This window comes from Osmia lignaria, chromosome 12, assembly GCF_051020975.1.
Source record: "Osmia lignaria lignaria isolate PbOS001 chromosome 12, iyOsmLign1, whole genome shotgun sequence".
NCBI lineage: Eukaryota > Metazoa > Arthropoda > Insecta > Hymenoptera > Megachilidae > Osmia > Osmia lignaria.
Window position 1 is genome coordinate 9,220,683 of NC_135043.1, and position 17,792 is coordinate 9,238,474.

The following is a 17,792-nucleotide window of genomic DNA, read 5'->3' on the forward strand; positions in this document are numbered from 1 at the left end:
AATCGACTTTAACGGAACTCTTGTCACGCCACGATCGAACGTGTCAAATAAAGGCCTTTATATAGATATTCACTTTCAAAATAATTCTGAAAATTTCGGGAGCTCAGGGTGAATCTGCCCCCCCTAAAAAATTATTTTTAAATTAAAATTCCATAAATCCAAAATTCCAGAATTGTAGAATTTCAGAATGAAATGTCAGATTTCCAAAATTCCAGAATTACAAAATTACCAAATTTTTATGGTACTTGGCCCACTCCAGAAAATATAATTATGCCAATGGTACATTTTTAATAAAGTAAGAACTTTAATTCATCCCCAAACAAAAATTCTATATATGTCGCCCCATGCAGGCATTCAAATCATAAATACCACGTATTTTCCAACTTTCAATATTTCAATGAATGTTAAAACGGAATGTTGCTATAACGAACGTGGTTCCGGAACCAATTACGTTCGTTTCAGCATACCCCATTGTATTTGTTTGAATTTTTATGTTACTCCCTCAAAGGGCTACTTGTTCGTGTTTGCTTGTTTTCGAAACATACGTTTTCCATCTTCAAACTAAGTTTGTTTTGTTCCATCCTCGATGGAAAATAGAAAATACAGAAGTCGGTACACTCATTTTAACATTTTTAAATGAATATTCGCAAACAGATTTTATATACTTGTTTCAATGTTTGCAAGTCAAAGTATGTAAGTCTCTACTAGGCTATTGTTTGAAAGATTTTTTAACAAACGTTTGTAACAGGTTTCAAAAATTTTAATTTTTTTGACTTTCTTTACGTTTGGTTATTCGACAAAATTTTTCAATTTACCAAAACTTCTGAAGCTCGAAATATTTGTAAAAGAAATGTTAAATGTTTACAATAGTATACGAAGGTATTATGAAAAAGCTATATAAAATATATTTCTGATAAAGAAATATAATTGTAAATGGTAAACCTGTTCCAATTTTAAATATTCAATTAAAAGTTTTATTTTTAAAATAACGTAAAATGTTTCGATTCATTGATTGATAAAGTGCTATCAGGGTAGCTGGAAACTACTTTGAAAGTTATTCGTATCATACGTCGTTAGATATGTGAAGCACACTCGACTAATATCATCCCCATTTTTCAATAACGATTTTCGATCAATGATGATCGATCGCGGATCACAAAGGAATCATGGAATCAATCAACGTCGTTGTTTGACTTACATCAACACTCGAGGGTTTCAATTAATCAATCCATCTGTTCAATGCGATTGATTTCAAACTGTTGCCTGACAATGATACGAGATCAATTTTAGCACATATAAAATACATATCGTATAATTGAGAAATTTAATCGAGTTCTATTGATTGGATAAAAAGAATTTCCTAAATAAGGAATTTTTTTCAAAAAAAGAAAATTAATTGAAATAAAATAGTTCAATTATTTCCTTGGTTAAATTTAAAATAGAAAATGAAATAAAATCGTTCGATGTTCCAAACTGCTCTTATTTCATTTTCTGTACTATTAAATGCAAATAATGAACCAAAATGTTATTTCAAATACTAACTATTTATTTGATTTTTAAATAAAGTCTGCTCAATTCTGGTATGTTCTACTTCTACCCTGTTGTCATTTGCATTACTTGCTAAGCCATTGTATTAATTAATTACAGCGGAGTTTCGATAATCAGAGTCAGGATCAATTGACGTTCGTTTAAACCAATGTTGTTTAAATCGATGTTGGTTTAATTCCGCGCAGTATTCCATTGAGGGTCTTGTTGATGCTTATACATACCTACACAGAGTATTTTCCGTAGTATGATTATGCTAACGGACAATTTGATAAATCAAATTATTAAACAAACAGGAATAGAATTCATTTCATTTCCAACCACAGATGAAGATATTGAAATTCAGAGATTAATAAATGAATCTTGCTTCGATCATTCATCTTGATATACGAACATTCTATACGTTCAATTTCAAGTAAACCATTCCTGATATTTTAAAAGCATAGCTTTTCATAATTTCGATAAACTATATAGACAGTTTCTGTTAAGCTAACATGTAATAATGGCTGGTGAAATGAATTCAGCTGGTACCGGGCATCGGGGCACGATCAGAAGGATCTGTTATTAACGACTTTCATCCCCATATCTCCATATTGCATTTAAGGATTTACCGCGGACAACGATTTGTCCGCGACCGCGTTTTACAGTTTCAAAAACGCTCCGATAATACCGGCATTCAAGAGTCGTTCTATCCGGTATTTCAGCTTGCACGCGAGCAGCGTAAGCCCGGTTATCCGACAAAGCCATTTCGAGAATGAAGGTACTCATATCGGTGAACGTCATTTCCTGGGTGCGACAGGATCAGCCCTAGGTAACGAATGAACGTGTACGTTGCAAGATAACGTTCCGTTAAAATATTACTACCGACGTCCATCTTCGTGTTACTCAGTTTTATATTAACAAAGACATTTGATAATCTTTCAATTCAGAGTAAAATTCATACATATCGTATACTATCAGAATTTCCGTAACCCTCCTGATGATATGACAGAAAAATATAAATCATAATTACGTCCAGAATTGAATATGAGAAAGTAGATGACTAATATGGCGACTAAAAACTTATAGCAGTTAAATGTGTCACCAGGGAATATATAATTTAGGTCAATAAAAGCACTGTATAAAAACGACATTAAGCTCAAATTCCCTGTACATTAACCCTTTCGCCATTAAGGGTAAATATAAGTTACACCCGGTGAAACGAGCATATTTGATACTTGAAGTAATTTTAAATAATTACTCGAATCGAAAGAACACGGTGGTGTGCCTTTTTTTTTTTTAGTTTTTATTTGTTCGCCGAAACGCGACATTTTTATAGTGGAGATACAATTAATCTTTCCGTGACGTATTTATGATATTCCAATAATTTTTATTTTATTCGACCGGATGTGGAGATAATATTTCACGAGGAAATGGATGCGTAGATGTTTATTTATCGCGGAATTACGATGTGTCACATTTGAATGATTATTTTAGGGATAATCTAAATAATTTTTTATATTCACCTTTTTATGATACTTTAGAAAACTATTAAATTTTATAAAATAACAAATTTTCTCGTCTGCATAATCGAATAAACATTGCTATTTAAGGGAACAAGGTCCGTTCGTTGTCCGTTCTATCGAGTGTAGGCTACGAAATTACCGGCCGATTGTAAGCATAGGCAGATCGATCGTAATCTGACGAAGAACTTCTGCATTCACCGCATAAATCTAGCTTATCTACGAAGCCACACTAACCCGAACTATCCTTCTCTCGTAGCCCGGAAGCATCGGCAAACTTGTTATTGTTATTAGCCTCTCGAAACTCATCATGATCTCACACCGACGTAATTTTCAGGACACGTTAAATAGATACCCGCAATTTTAGCCGCCTGTACCGGTATTATCGCGCGTGTACCTTCAGGATAGCTACATTCCAGGACAAAAAGATAATGCGATATCTTTTTTAGTTAGTAATCCTTAGGTACAAACACAGTTTTACGTTAAAAAGAATAATACCTGTGTCAAAAACAATTATAATAAATATATTAAAATCTGAATATTAGAATGAAAATATTATGGTGTTAAAAACACCGTCCCACCGATCACGATTACGAGCGAGGGATCAGGGTGCGCAAATCCCATTCCACATCCATTTTCTCTGTTTCCGTTAGATCAAAGCTGGAGATGTTTTACGTGCTCGATGGCAAAGTGAACCGTCACGATCCTCGAGTTCCTTTTACCAGTTAAAAAAGAAAAAAAAGAAGGAAAAGAAGAAGGGGTGACACGAGGGTAAGGGAGGTGTTGAAAGGGTGTCGTAACGAACCGAACGAGGTGTTAATCGCCCGCAGGTTCTTTTTCCACGCGGGGTGGTCCCGATGGGGGTAAAAGAAACTACGCGATTGCGACGCTCTTCAAGTTCCACCCAATCTAGGACGAAATAGTAGCGCGACGGGGATGGGGGAGGGTGAAGAAAGAGCGACTCTAACGTCCCCTTTAATCGTTTCCCACTCACATGTGCAAATTTTAGTGAAATTGTCCTTCACTCCGTAGCCTCTTCCCTTCGAGACGATGGGCGAAATCCATTCAGGGAACACTCGAAAAACATTCGAACGCCCATTGTACGAGTGGCGAACGTACGTCCGTCTGTTCAGGATACTTTAGCCTCGTTGATGTACAGCCCCGTTCTCTTAGCTAGGTAGTAAATTTCCGGGTAAAATCACTCAACTGGAGTATCGTGTTAATGGAGGGTGTAAAGCTCTAATCAGCTTCGAGATAGAACTGATTGCATTCATTTCACCGGCTGCGTGCACCGTGATATCGCGTGCTTCATTGGAAAGTACCTTCGAGGTTCGCATAAATGTCCTGGATTTTCATACGGGTATTTTGGAACTGTTAACTATCCATCGGTGAATGGAAATTTGTATGGAGGGAAAATTTTCGGACATTTCGTGATTTAATGCACTCACTGCTGTGTCACTCGTATATGAATCTCGTTGAATTTTCATAGGAATTATCACGGGATATTTCATTTACCTAATTAAAGGTATTACATAGATACTTAAAAATGCAGATGACAGAAATGATGAAATATCCTGATGATATTAAATAAAGATACTAATTGATGAAAATTTCAAGATATCTTTGAAGGGTAACATACCGAGCTAACAAGAAGTTTAGGGAGGTTTCCCTAAAATCCAATATAAGCCTCGCGCAGCCCTTACGGCATAAGTTACAGGCGTACAACTTTAAGCATCTTTAACCTTTGGACCATGGAGAGAATTCTAATTTTAATGTAATTTTGTCGGATTTCCTTCCTTTACACCATATTTTTCCTCAAGGAATTCTACCATACTTAGCACTGTACACAATCTGAACTCCCTGTCGTTTAACACACACATCTGTACACCAGTAAAAATCGCCAGACGACGAATAAAATCTGACGGTTGAACTCGAAGCTTCAGAAGCTTCATCGAACTATCTATTTCACCGATTCCAGTGCTTTTCTTCGCTCGTTTTCTGTGCATCAACCTCGCGTTTAAGGTTGTATACGTATACGTGTGTGCACGTCAGATATCTCGTGCACAGGTGAGTCCGTCTTTCTCGTTGCACACATGGGAACCGGTGCTGTTCTGTGTACACACGCGGTCATGCTGAAGAGATCGCGTGCTCGTCGCCCATGAGGTTCACACGGTACTTTCCTCGAGACGTTTACTTTTATCGTCGTTGAGCAGCTTGCACTTCCGTCGTTAATGCCTCGATATGGAAATTCACGTTGGATGTGGACCGGAAAATGGAGGAACGTCTGACGTATTTGCCGGCGTTGAACGTTAATAAAAGGAAGCCGTTTGTCGTGCCACGGAACTTTCGCGTGAGAATGCCGGGCGAGGGGGCGGACGTGGGTGGGGTGGTTCGGCAAGAGGAAAGTTACGGAAGACAGAGAAATTGCACGCAACCACGCTCTTGGAAAATGCGAAGCCGGTCACACGACAAGAAAGGGGAGAAATAAAATCGAACAGCGGTCTGAGCTGCACTTTGACGCTGTTATCAGCGCGCCGCATTGAACTTAAGAGAACAATTCGAAGCTTTCGATCCGATTTCCAACCCGACGACCCTTTGTACTTAACCCGGTTAGACGAAATTTTGTAACGAGATGTGCCCGCTGGGCTGTGACATTTCATCCTTATCTCGCTTTCTAGATATCAATGAAAAATTTTTATTTAAGAGTTAAGGTGATGAATTTCTATGGAAATTCAATTCGTCATAATTTTCTAATTAGCTACCTTGATTAGGGTCACCCGCCATTTCTAATCCTATTGAAATAAAATTTTCGTAATAATTATTCTCTATAAATCCTCTACTCGAATATTTCAAAAATAGATAGGAAAATACGAGGCAGTGAAATCGATAGCCAAACTAGCTCGTTACTGTCCGATCGCACAAATTCCAAAGTAACCCGGTCTAACGCGGGCGCAACAAGAAATTTTTCAGGGTTCGACTGGGATTATAGGTGCAACGAACGAAAAACAAGTTTGCGCACCGTGGCTGATCGACCCTGACCGCTGAGAGCATGCTATTCTGCTCGATCTCCGCTACCATCAGCGTTGATGCTTCCAAACTGGATTTACATGGCAAGGGTTTTGGACGACGGCCAAATTGGCTGCACCTGATTCCGATCGACGTACCCCGGGCATTACGCTATTTTATACGACACCGAGCCTGATCCCGTGCTACCGGACAGCCAAGTTCGTCCATTCGATTTTACGAGACCAAGTTTCTACGACGCCCGGCAAATGACGGACCTCAGACGATCGGTCAGACACGAAACCGTTAGACAAGACAGTTTCTTGATCGTCGCTAAGGATTTCCGGTCATCCTATAAATTGACCGCAACTACATCCCTCAATCGGGATCAAGATTGCTGGCGAAGCAAATTCTTCTTTCGAACTTAAAAGCAATTACTGACAAAGGAGAAATAGAGAAGTAGGTCATTTTTGATATCGAAGAAAATCAAATGAACGACGGACCATGGAGGAAGCCCAATTCTAATATAATCTTGTATTTCACATTATTTTCATTTTTTACCATACCAACATGATTCGATCAATAAATCATTTGGTACATAATGGTAATATAATTAAAGTGCAATTAATTTTTCCAGACATATAGCAATCCCAATTCGAAATATATTCTAGCAACACAAAAAAAAACAGTCAGTTTACTTTCGCGTCGTTTCGTTGCACCAAGGTATTTGCCACTCGATTAAAGCCGGACCGAGAACAATCGCGACAGTAACAATTCCTGTTTACCGTAACAGGCACGCTGTTTCACAGTTGATCGTGTGTACTGCTCGAAATTTAGCCGGCACACGTATTCACGTTCCGCCAGTTTGTTTTCGGGTTCTAAACAAATCAGCCGCTTTTTGTTTCAACCGGCACGGGTACCGTCACTGGCGGGACGATGTATATTCAATTTCAACGAATTCGTGCTTCCCTATCGAGTAGCTCGATTTTGAGGGCGGCGTCGTTACTACGACGTGATCGTACTACCCGACATATCCATTAACAGGTAATGCTTTGTAAACGGGATTAAGTGTCGCTCAGATACCACAGTAATTACGTGAAATGGCTAACCAAAATCCTTCCCCGTGGCAAATCACGCCATTGACTACTATCTAATATACCATTGTCTTTGACGCCGCGACAATACCGCGTCTGATGGCTTATTGAGACCTCCTTCCGGTTGACAATAGCCGCGCGACAAGTGCTTATGACACGAGGAATATTCGACCTGTTAAATATTTTGATAGCTTTATTTAAATTTTAATTTATTTATCTCATTTACGTTTGCAAAATTATGCTGCCGTCGAACTAATTAAAATTTAATTTAAGCATAATTGCTTTTTAAAAGCGTTAATTCAGTAAATGCAAATTCATAAGGATCAAATATAACCTGACCTAATCTATGTTCTGTAGTTTAGAAAAATGTCCAACAACAAGTTTAAACTTGTCAATAAAATTAATAGCAGACATCTAAGCTTTACATTGTTCACACATTTCATCTGTTTTACAAGTAATCACCATTTGTCCCCAACGCGAACGTTATTTCAGTCGACGATAATATCTTCGTGGTGAGTAAACATCCTCGTTCCGTCCCACGCGTTTCAATCATTAATTTCGTGCTTCCATCTTGCTGGAAGGATCGATCGCGTCTAATAATACCGAAACTGGATCGAAACAAAGAAACGTTATCAAATTCTTATCCATCCAGGTAGGTTAAGGTAACCATGGCCGTTCGCCGCAGCCGCAGAGTGGCTCCATCAAGATTTCTGATTAAACCAAACGATTTCGATGAAACCAACGGAAACGGTGAAGAACTCGAGAAAGGAAGAATCTCACCGCGAACGTTAACTGGTCTCTTGCGGGGGAAACTCGGCAGGGTGGTAGATAGGGAGGGGGAGGGTGACTGTAAAAGCAGGGTGGCTGCTGATTTCACATCCACCACAAAGACGTTCGACGAACGCGAGAAACGAGGAGGTTGAATTTTCGAGGGAAACAGATATAGCCGGCCGGATGAAAACGGAAGGAGGGTGGAAAACGGAAAGTACACGAAGAGGAAATGGTGGGTTAGAGGGAAACAGGGGTACGTCGAAGGGGAAAAGAAGAGAAATGAAAGGAGACGACTGAAGAGAGAAGAGATTGGAAGATGGGAAGAGATATCGAGACAGATAGAAGGAGAAACAGAGAGATGAAGAAGAAAGGTTAACGGGTATGGAGGGGGTGAACCATTGCCGCATTGCACCCTCGCCAACACGATTTCACCTCTATCGATTCGCGATTCTCCGTATGTTTTGTGCCGTTGCACTCGGATAACTAGACACTCTCCCTTTGATCACACGTTATTGTACCCGGGACCCTATTATCCTCACAGCCCTTTTTACTGCTCGTTTCTCGCGAACCACTGGAGCGCGTCTCGCGTTTCCCTGCTACGCGTCCTTCACGGGAAAAGCTGAGAGGAAAAATCGTTCGTTGATTAACCAACGAGAAGTCGTTCGAGCGTGGATCATTATTTTTCCACATAAATCAGATATAGTGTGTCGGCCTCTACTTCTTCTACTCTTTTCTCGTTCGTTTATTAGGAACGCACGCACGACGGCTGCGTTGCACGCCGACGAATTTCATATTTAATTGATTCCTACCTGTTCAATTCCCGCGAAGAAGGCTGGGAGGGGTGGCTTCGAAAAACTTCCGTCGATTGGAACTTCCGGTGGAGATATAATTATGTCCTTCTTAGGGGATGGGATGGGAACCTGAAAAATTTCAATTAGAATTATGGAGCTTTGGAATTTTTAGGATCTGGAATTCTGGAATTTAAATATTTTTGAAATTCTGAAATTTTTACATTTTGGTACTTCGGAACTTTGGTAATTTATAATTTTAGAGTTCTGAAGTATTGAAATTCCAAGATTTTTTAATTTTTTAATTTTAGAATGGTGAATGTCCACGATTGACCCCTCCCTAATTATGCCAATGATTATAGCTGGTGAAGCTCGATGAAAGGAAAACCGCACGCGGTTAAAAAGAATGATGAATGAACGTGGTACACGCATCGATCGATAGAGATAAAATGAAATGGAGACGAACGTTTATGTTAGCCAAGTAATTAACGACTGATTTCGCTGATCCTTGAGCATGCTGTCGCGAGAAGTGTGTCAATCTCTGGTACGCTTCCTGATTTTACATCAGGATACCTCGTTGAGCGTATAATAGTTGATACGATACACACTATGGATCCTAACACAATCATAATTAATTCACTGCAAGTTACCGGAACTCGTTGCACATAAGTGCTGCTTCAACAAAGGCTTCGCTTCCCCTCTTTATTCGTGTTTCAGGGATTCGACGAGTTTGATGATTCCAGGTAATTGTCGGTAATTATGTAGTTCCTTTCCTCATTAAATTCGGATTTAATCAATCGGTCATTTAAATTATGGCTCTGTCCATGGTTCACCGTGAAAGGGTTAAATTCAGATTAATTCATTTGTCCTAACACTATAATATCACTTAACAAACATTTTACATTGAAAATATATCATAATAGTCCATATGAAAATTGTAGTCACCCTCTTTGCGTAAAATCTAACGCAAACAGTTAATTGTTCTGCATTTTAATTGATATTCTTCTAAATTAAAAGTTCCGTAAAAGCACTCCGTTTACCTTAAAACTCGAAAATAAAATAAATCATGTTATACTTCTTAAGTGAAACAACCATATAAATACGTTGTTCGCGCGAGTGGTTATGCGATTTTTTTCAAACGTTTAAGAGAACTCTCGGCACCGGTACCTATATTCTTCTCTGCTGCTCTGTCAGGAAGAATTTTGCGCCTTTCGACCCGTGGGATTTAGAAAATGCGGTACTTTGCAGCTGTGCAATGTGGCCGACCCCATGCAAAGCTTGAGCTTGCGCCAGGAAGCTCTGGTGTACAGTCTAAGACACAAAGTGCCTGAATATTACATGCTTTTGTGACGATCGCAAAGGGGTTTGTTAAAATTTTATTAATAAACTTTAACGATTTTAATAACAGGATAACAAATTATATCTAATAGTAAATTAATCATTTTTTAAGGAACACTGTGAAATTTAGAAAATTAAAATAATGTGATATATAAAATTACATCGAAATTGTGGTAATCATACGAACAAGACAAAGTGTATTAAATCTAAGCATAGAATGTGGTCACGTACCCGTTTTCGCGAGAACGACTTTTTGAATACTGCATCAGGAAACTTTTATTCCTCGTCGTGTACTCGAATAAAACTCCGTCAGCTTTCTTGTCGTTTCGTTACGTCGAGTTTTCTACTTCGAAGCGATGGGGCCCGTTCTTTTGCGACCGTAAAAACGTATTGTGTACAGGAAAGCTTGCGCAATAAATTGTATAATTTATTTGAGTCGAACGCTGAACGAATCCATTCTTTATTATTGCCTTTTATTTAACTATTAAAATAAATTCCTCCAATTCGAAGAGCTCAGACGAAACGAAGTGAATTAAATCTGAAATGAAGTAGGTATCTAACTGGTATTCGTTTTTCGAACGAATGGCTTTCTGAATTCAACATGAGAAAACTTTCACAGGATAGTACACCCCGGAGTTGGTAAATCCTCTGGCGGCTTTCGCGGTTATGTTGTCTCCGGAATCCTGGATTTCGAAAAAGGATCACAAATACTTCTCCGCGAAGCCATTACATTATTTTACTTCTGGCCGTATTGGTTGAAATTACAGGCAGAGTTTGTTTCAAAATTTTAACGAACCCTTCTTATCTCGAAGTATCTTGGACAAAATCACATAATCAACTTTTAACACCTACAATTAATCCTCGAACGACGGACCATGGAGAGAGTTCCTATTCTAATTTAAATAACCCCTGAATTTTTATTTTTTACTCGAAATACCATTTCACCCAGGCCTAGTTAACATTAACGATACCGTACGAAACAGTTACAATACAAGAATCCCAACACCGTAGGAATACCTGGTAAACTTCGAACAAAGTTAACCGCAAAAGTTGCCGATTCCGTGGGCCGTGCGTATCGTTCCCCGGGAGAGCGATTTCCGGAGGGTCGGGTAAGAAAACTTCTTTCATACGGCACGATGCGTCCCAGTCGGCGTACAGTTCCGGGCATCTTTCTTTCCTGCGCCGTTTCCACGTTTCAACCTTAAAATCGTCCGGTTCCTCTTTTGCGGCAGACAGCTCCCGATACGACGACGTGGATGGGTAACGCGGTGAGATAGGTCGCCCCGGCTGTTCATCGCAGCGGATAGGAGCAAGGGTGCGCCGGAATCCTCGCAGAAAATTCGTTGAAGGCGTCGAGGTTTACCCACGTAAACGTCTTCATCCCCCCGAGTGCACGGTCGGATGACCCGGGGGAGCGTGCACCATTCCAGAATGGAATCAACCGACGACTTGAACCATCCTCGGGCCAAGGTAAAACGGGCCGAGGACGATGACGACGAGCGTTTCGCGAGCTTGCTTATGACGCCATAAGCAGTTGCCTCGTTGAACTCGCTGGAACGTGCAGGAGCTCGCTCGTCGAGAAGAGAGGATGAGTGTGTAGCCAAGTGGGTAGACACCCTTGGTGTACTAGAGCTAACCCCCTCCCCCCTTCCACCGGCATCAACCAGTGTACTCGTTTACCGGTTTGCTTATCCTAGTCTTCCCCATGGCTCGTTCCTTACTACCAAAATGGAGCACGATGTCGGGGCTAATCCGTGATAAACTTTTGGCAAGCCTATGCACCGATTTAAACGCCCTGCTAACCGGCCGGATGCCTCGGACGTGTTGCAGAACGCGGAATGTGTTCAAGGCTTATTACACGCGCATCAGAGAGGGCGAAAAGTAGGTAGCAGACTGAGTGCAGCGCGGATGGAAACGAGTTTATCGCGTTATTATACTTTTCCTGCTTCGAAACGACAGAGAAACATGTGGATGCTCGGATGCATAAGTCGGGGCAGTCGAGTTGTTCAGTCAGCAGGTTATAGAGATCGTTAAAACGTTTGGCTGACTCTCGCTATCCGTTACTACTCGCTGCTAAGATGGTAGACACAGCACGTGACTTTTCCGATCTGGCGAGTCAGGAAGTACCACTTGCATTACGAATGCGAAAAGACTGTTCTCAGCTTTTTGTTTAAATAAATTTTAAACTATCTATAAATTTTATTATTTGAATTTACTATTTTTTGCATCTATTAAACATTGTAATTAGATACTCTCCGGTTCAACCAGCGGTCACCAAACGATTTTGCTTAGTTTATAATAGTTCACTTAACCCCTTCGGCTGTGCACAAAACCCCGGTAGTCGAGCTGCGGTTAATTTGTAACCAACGTGCACCCGTTTTGCCTAACTTGCCACGAACCACTCGTTGAGCCCACCTAAACTTACCCATTCACCACTTCTAACTTCGCTACAATTCAAGTACCGAGCAGAGGGTAGGGTTGCCCTCTCACTTTTAACTTGCTTCGTTATCCGCCGAATCAGCGTGTCGCAGTTGGTTTCGACAAAATGTCATAATTCATCGTTCGCGGTACACCCCGGCCGGGGGGTTAATACGCCGGCGTTGCCAGTACGGCGGCTGTGAAAGTGCACTCAGTACCGCCAAACCTCATGCATAATCATATATTTACAGTGGCGGGGGTGGTAGCCGATCCCGTACCAACGCCCTACCACCCCCTCGAACATAGATGCACGGACATACCGGGGACGAGCACATATGCCGCTGCTACTAGCGCTGCTTTAATTAAATATTTGCATGCAAGTACACATACTTCCACGAAGGTACCGAAAGCCACGACGACTACGTGTGCCACGAGTACAAGCACTATTTCGTGACGTACGGCTGCTGCACCCTGGCTTATGGTGTACACCCCACGGCAACGTACGCTTCCTTTGCTTTAAAGTAAAGGGAGGTGCGTTTCATTTATTTCCAGTCTTAGTACACCATCCTGTCGTTATACGTACAGAGCAAGGTTGAATTACAATTAGTTAGATAAAATTTTATTTATTAAAGATACGAATTGTTAATTTTCAAATTTAAAACTGCAAATTGCTATAGTACAATAATGTTTCTAAAAATTTATCTACTCTGTCCTTTTGTTTATTGTTTCATTAGTTATATTAAATTTCAATTTTGAAGTTAGCTTTGAGTACTGATAAGTGGAAGCATACATTGCCCGCGACTGTACACCTTAAAACTCTCTCCGGAGAGATTAACCGCAAAGTTGGCATTTATAAATGCATATTCGTCCACGAAAAGAGTTTGATTTAATTCCTTGAAAATCGTGTGCAGATTCGATAATTTCTATAATTTGATAAATTAATAGTATTATACTCTATTAAACTTTTGTATATAAATGTAACTAATTACGTATTGATCCTATTTAAATATTAATAGGACCGACTAGATAGGTAATGAAATCAAATCCAATTATTAATTTAATATTAAACTAAACATTAACCGGATTAATTACCATTTGAAATGTTTTATAACCTGATACTCTAGCATTTGAATATTGCATTTTAGTTACAATAATCGTGTAATTCCACACCATAATCCTACAGTTAAAATGTGAACCAGTTCCCTCGATATTCTAAAATTCTAAAATTTAAAAATTTTCAGGAAATCCGCGCTATTTCACCCAATTTATATTAGTAATTCTGTAAATAACGAATGTTAATCGTTATACCGACGACCCTTCGCTTTCTTCCATCCCTATTGACACGTGCCCGTGGCAAACATCGCAACACGTTTCGAATGTAAATGTTGTTACACAAGTTGCTTGGTATTCGAGCACAGCGAGTATTTTAATGCGATTATGGTAACGTATGTCGTGCAGTGATATCAATGGTGTGCCGTGGCTTGGTCTACATCCTATTACCCTGTCCGCAGTTTGAGAGGATTGAATATGTAACGGTATGACTATGCTTGGAATGTCAAGAAGGAAAATTGAGATCTACTGCTCATAGCCTAACGGAAACGATGCAAACTTCCGCTTTGACGTGGCTTCATATTTAAATCCTAGTTTCTTGTTCATTAGACTTTCATCTTCGCTTCGTCATAAGTTCGTTTGAATCTAAGGCATACCTATAAGTTAGCAACCTTAAGCTTTGAGTTCAAAATGTAGGTTTCATTACAATAGGCTCTAATTTTAATTATTTAATTAACAAATCCCTACTGCGATTTTCCCAAAATCTCGATTCCCAATTTGCCCCTAAGTATGTTTATGATGGATACGGCTCTGTCCTTAGGAAAATGCAAAATGGCCATCGATTTTTTGAAAAATACCCCCTTCAGGGTATCGCGTGTGCCTTGATTTACGAGTGTACTCGCGTTTCCAGGATGACGACGAGGTTATCGCTGAGAGTGCGTTTTAATCGAGCCACTTAGCAGATCCCTTTCGCTTAACTGATTCGTATATATTCATTAGCGATTAAGCCATTAAGATGTTTCGTGTCGACGTTAAGCCATCAGAGTGGTTTATACCCTTGATAATTTCGATCAGGATCCATACAAAGTTTCCTTCTCGGAACCGGCAATTCCTTTGAGATGCATCGAAACAGTCATCGCATCGCTGACAAAACTCGCGTTTATTGTCTTCCGAGGTTTGTGACTTCTGTTAGAATCCTCTTTACGAAAACATAACAGGCCGAAAGGAGATTAAAAGCATTTGCTATGAACATCGATACTTAGATGTAATCTACATATTGATAGATGCTTGATAGTTGCATGAATACGGGGATGAAAATGCATGCGAGCAAGCAGTTCGTGCAATTAATTAGGTAACCAATTAGTCGCATGAGGCCTGCCACTTATAACATGTCGCTTATTATGCACTGCCTATGCAGTGAGCTACAAAATTAAATCAGTAATTACCTACTATCATGAAATTATTATTTATTTCTTAAGAAATAAAATAGGACTAACTTTTCAATTATATTTAATGAAGCATTGAATTTTTAATATTTCCAATTATTCCCTTCGATAATTTTCTAACGTACCCTGTTTCGCACAGATCTGATAATGGAAAAGTATTATTCGGTTTAGAATAGCGTGCCACTTAAAGTAGCAGTGTCGTGCAGATTGAAACTTTATTAAACAAGCAGAATTGCCTCGGTTTCGCAGAGGAGATCGTCGAGTCGAATTAAAGCGTCTCGCCGGCGGAATTGCTCGGAAAAAGTGCCATAAGTGCTTCAATTAAACCGCACTAAATCTACTCGATAGAATCTCGTTTGCTGTAGAAAAGGCAACACGCTGTGTGTGATACGCGTGCAATATAAATTAAGCCAATGCAAGGTCTGCCGCGATTCATTTATTATGCACATACGTATGAACTTTTGACTTATAGACTTATGCTAATTCTTTATGATTCAGAAAGAAACCTTGTTACGAACTACATTTCACGCGAACGACTTGTTAAAGTGTATTTCAATGAATCATGTAATTACCTGCATAGAGTGTGCTGTAATTTAAAAAAATTTTTCAAGATTTTTCAATTGATTTTTTAATACAGTATAATTGTAATTATAATGATGTTGATAAAATTATTATTATGACAATTACTTTTCTTGCAGGATATCGTTCAATGTGGACCACAATGTAATTTCCTTTTTATTACAAAGAGGCCGGAGTTTAAGTCAGGGAACTGGGTCAAAAGAAGCCAGCAAAGGATTTTATGCAACTCTACTTATACATTATTCAGACTTGTGGATGCTGAACCACGAACGAATGAAGTAGCACCCAAACACCTTCATGGTTTCACGCAACCCAATACGATAATAATTTAACAAAATATATTTGAGAAGCGATCGAACCGGATAATTTATTATGGAATTTCGATTCGTGTCTATTTGAAGAGGAAACGACGGAAATATCAGGCCAGCAGGTAAACTGATATTCGATGAAAAATTTCCCGCACGTAACGAAGGTATGATACAGGACCGCAGTGAACGTGTTAATTGACTCGTCTAATCAATATTCCCAGCGCACTGAAATTCCACGTAAATTGGCACTCTTGGAGAAAAGCCGTACAGTTTCACGATGTTTCCCGCCGTTTCTCCCGTCCAATATTACATTGCAAACAATGAGCGACGTAGATATAAATCGCGGAAAAATTACGAGTATCGTGGATAAATTGCATCAATCTCGGAATCGTGTACTCGAACAATCTCATTTCGTTGTAACGAGTACCCGGGGCCAAAGGACACGGTTTAACGTGTATAACGATGATAAAACGAGAAAGACTGACAGAGGAGTTCTAGAAATGTCAGTGGCGGAGAAAAGTGCCGCTTTAAACCTCCACGGGTGGCATGCATCGTGCCGAGCAACGAAACACGCGAACAATCTTTGCGTCCAAGCAAAGCCTGACCGCCGGAAATCGTTATCGATGGATCACGCGTAGGCGTCGCGAGCGAGAAGGTTTCTCCAAAAAAATCGGCCGATCGGTTGAGATAGAACGAAAATGGAGAAACACTGGTGAGAAACTTTGAGAAAGATGAAGATAAGGCTTTGAGGGATGAAGAAAGAAGGGATGCGAGAAAAACTTACCGGTGGACAAAGATAAAGAGCAGGGAGGAAGATTATGAGAAAGAGAAGTAAGAGTTTTGGGTTGGAAACCAAGATGAAGTGAAAGAGGAAGAAAAATAAGGATCTATTAAGAAAAGAATCTTCCTAAATTTTATATTAATATATTTAAAGCAATTAACATTAAATGTTTTACTGTATATAAGTTTAAAAATAAAATAGTTTAATATATAGAGCTATATTTTATTTTTAATACAACTATGGGAATAAATAGATTAATATTCATGAAACTACTTTCTGATTTAAAATTCATATTTTTCCCTCGATCCTTATCAGATCATTAACACGAGAGTGTTCCTTGAAAATTGATTGCAAACTTGTCTCGTAAGTGACGTTCGAGTTTTTAATTGTTTCCCAGCACGATCCGGGATTTGCATAGGAGTAGAGGAAAATGAAAATATACGACGCGCCGACGGAAGTGGAAGTGTCGATAAATCAGAAAAGAGTCTTCGACGGTTGTAAAGCAATGAGAAGTTGCGCGAACACGTTATAGTTTATGAACAGAGCGATAAATTACACGGGATTACGAGCGAGGAAAAACGTCCCATCGTTTCAGGGAAAAACCGTACGACCTGGAAGCTTGCACTTTATTTTCCTCCGGTAAACGCGGCGGACAGCTTGGTCTTCGATTTCTTCGAAATCTTTATTGTCGGAAGGTACTTGCGAGTGCAGCTTTATCGAGGGAAACAAGAGTTACTTGCAGTAAATAATTTTTTATTTCAATTACAATTTTACCTTAACAATTTTATATTAACCCTCGGACGGCGGACCATGGAGAGAGGCACAATTTTCCTATCTTTGAAATTTAATTTTGAAATTTTTGGAAAATGCCTGTTTAGAATTTCTACTACTTTTCAATTCACCAATTCAATTGAACACCTACTGATCCAAACTTACTGATTCTTTCTTAAGGGTGAAAAAGTTACGAAAAATGACCTGTCATCGTACAAGGCAGAAGACATTCAAGGGGCAACTGTCAAAACATACAGATCATTCGTTAGGGCGGAAGAATTACAGCCGACCGGCATAGAGGTTCATCGAGATGTTGATTTTTCTGCGAATTCTATTTCAGAGCAAGGCACGTGCTGTTCACTCGTGAGTTAACAACCTCGACTGTGCGGTGATTAAAAT

The 17,792-nt window shown here is 39.5% G+C and overlaps 1 protein-coding gene across 5 annotated transcripts in view; it reads right to left on the bottom strand.

Annotated features, from left to right (window-relative positions):
* LOC117603132 (kin of IRRE-like protein 2) overlaps positions 1–17,792 on the bottom strand; it is a 214,410-nt gene that overhangs the window by 72,849 nt on the left and 123,769 nt on the right. For 4 of the 5 annotated variants that reach the window (XR_004581142.2, XR_013063214.1, XR_004581145.2 and 1 more), the window contains one exon: positions 8,725–8,835. The exons of the other annotated variant lie outside the window; for it this stretch is intronic. The gene's annotated coding sequence lies outside the window, so the exon portion shown is untranslated. The remainder of the gene's footprint in view (positions 1–8,724; positions 8,836–17,792) is intronic. 5 annotated transcript variants of the gene reach the window in all.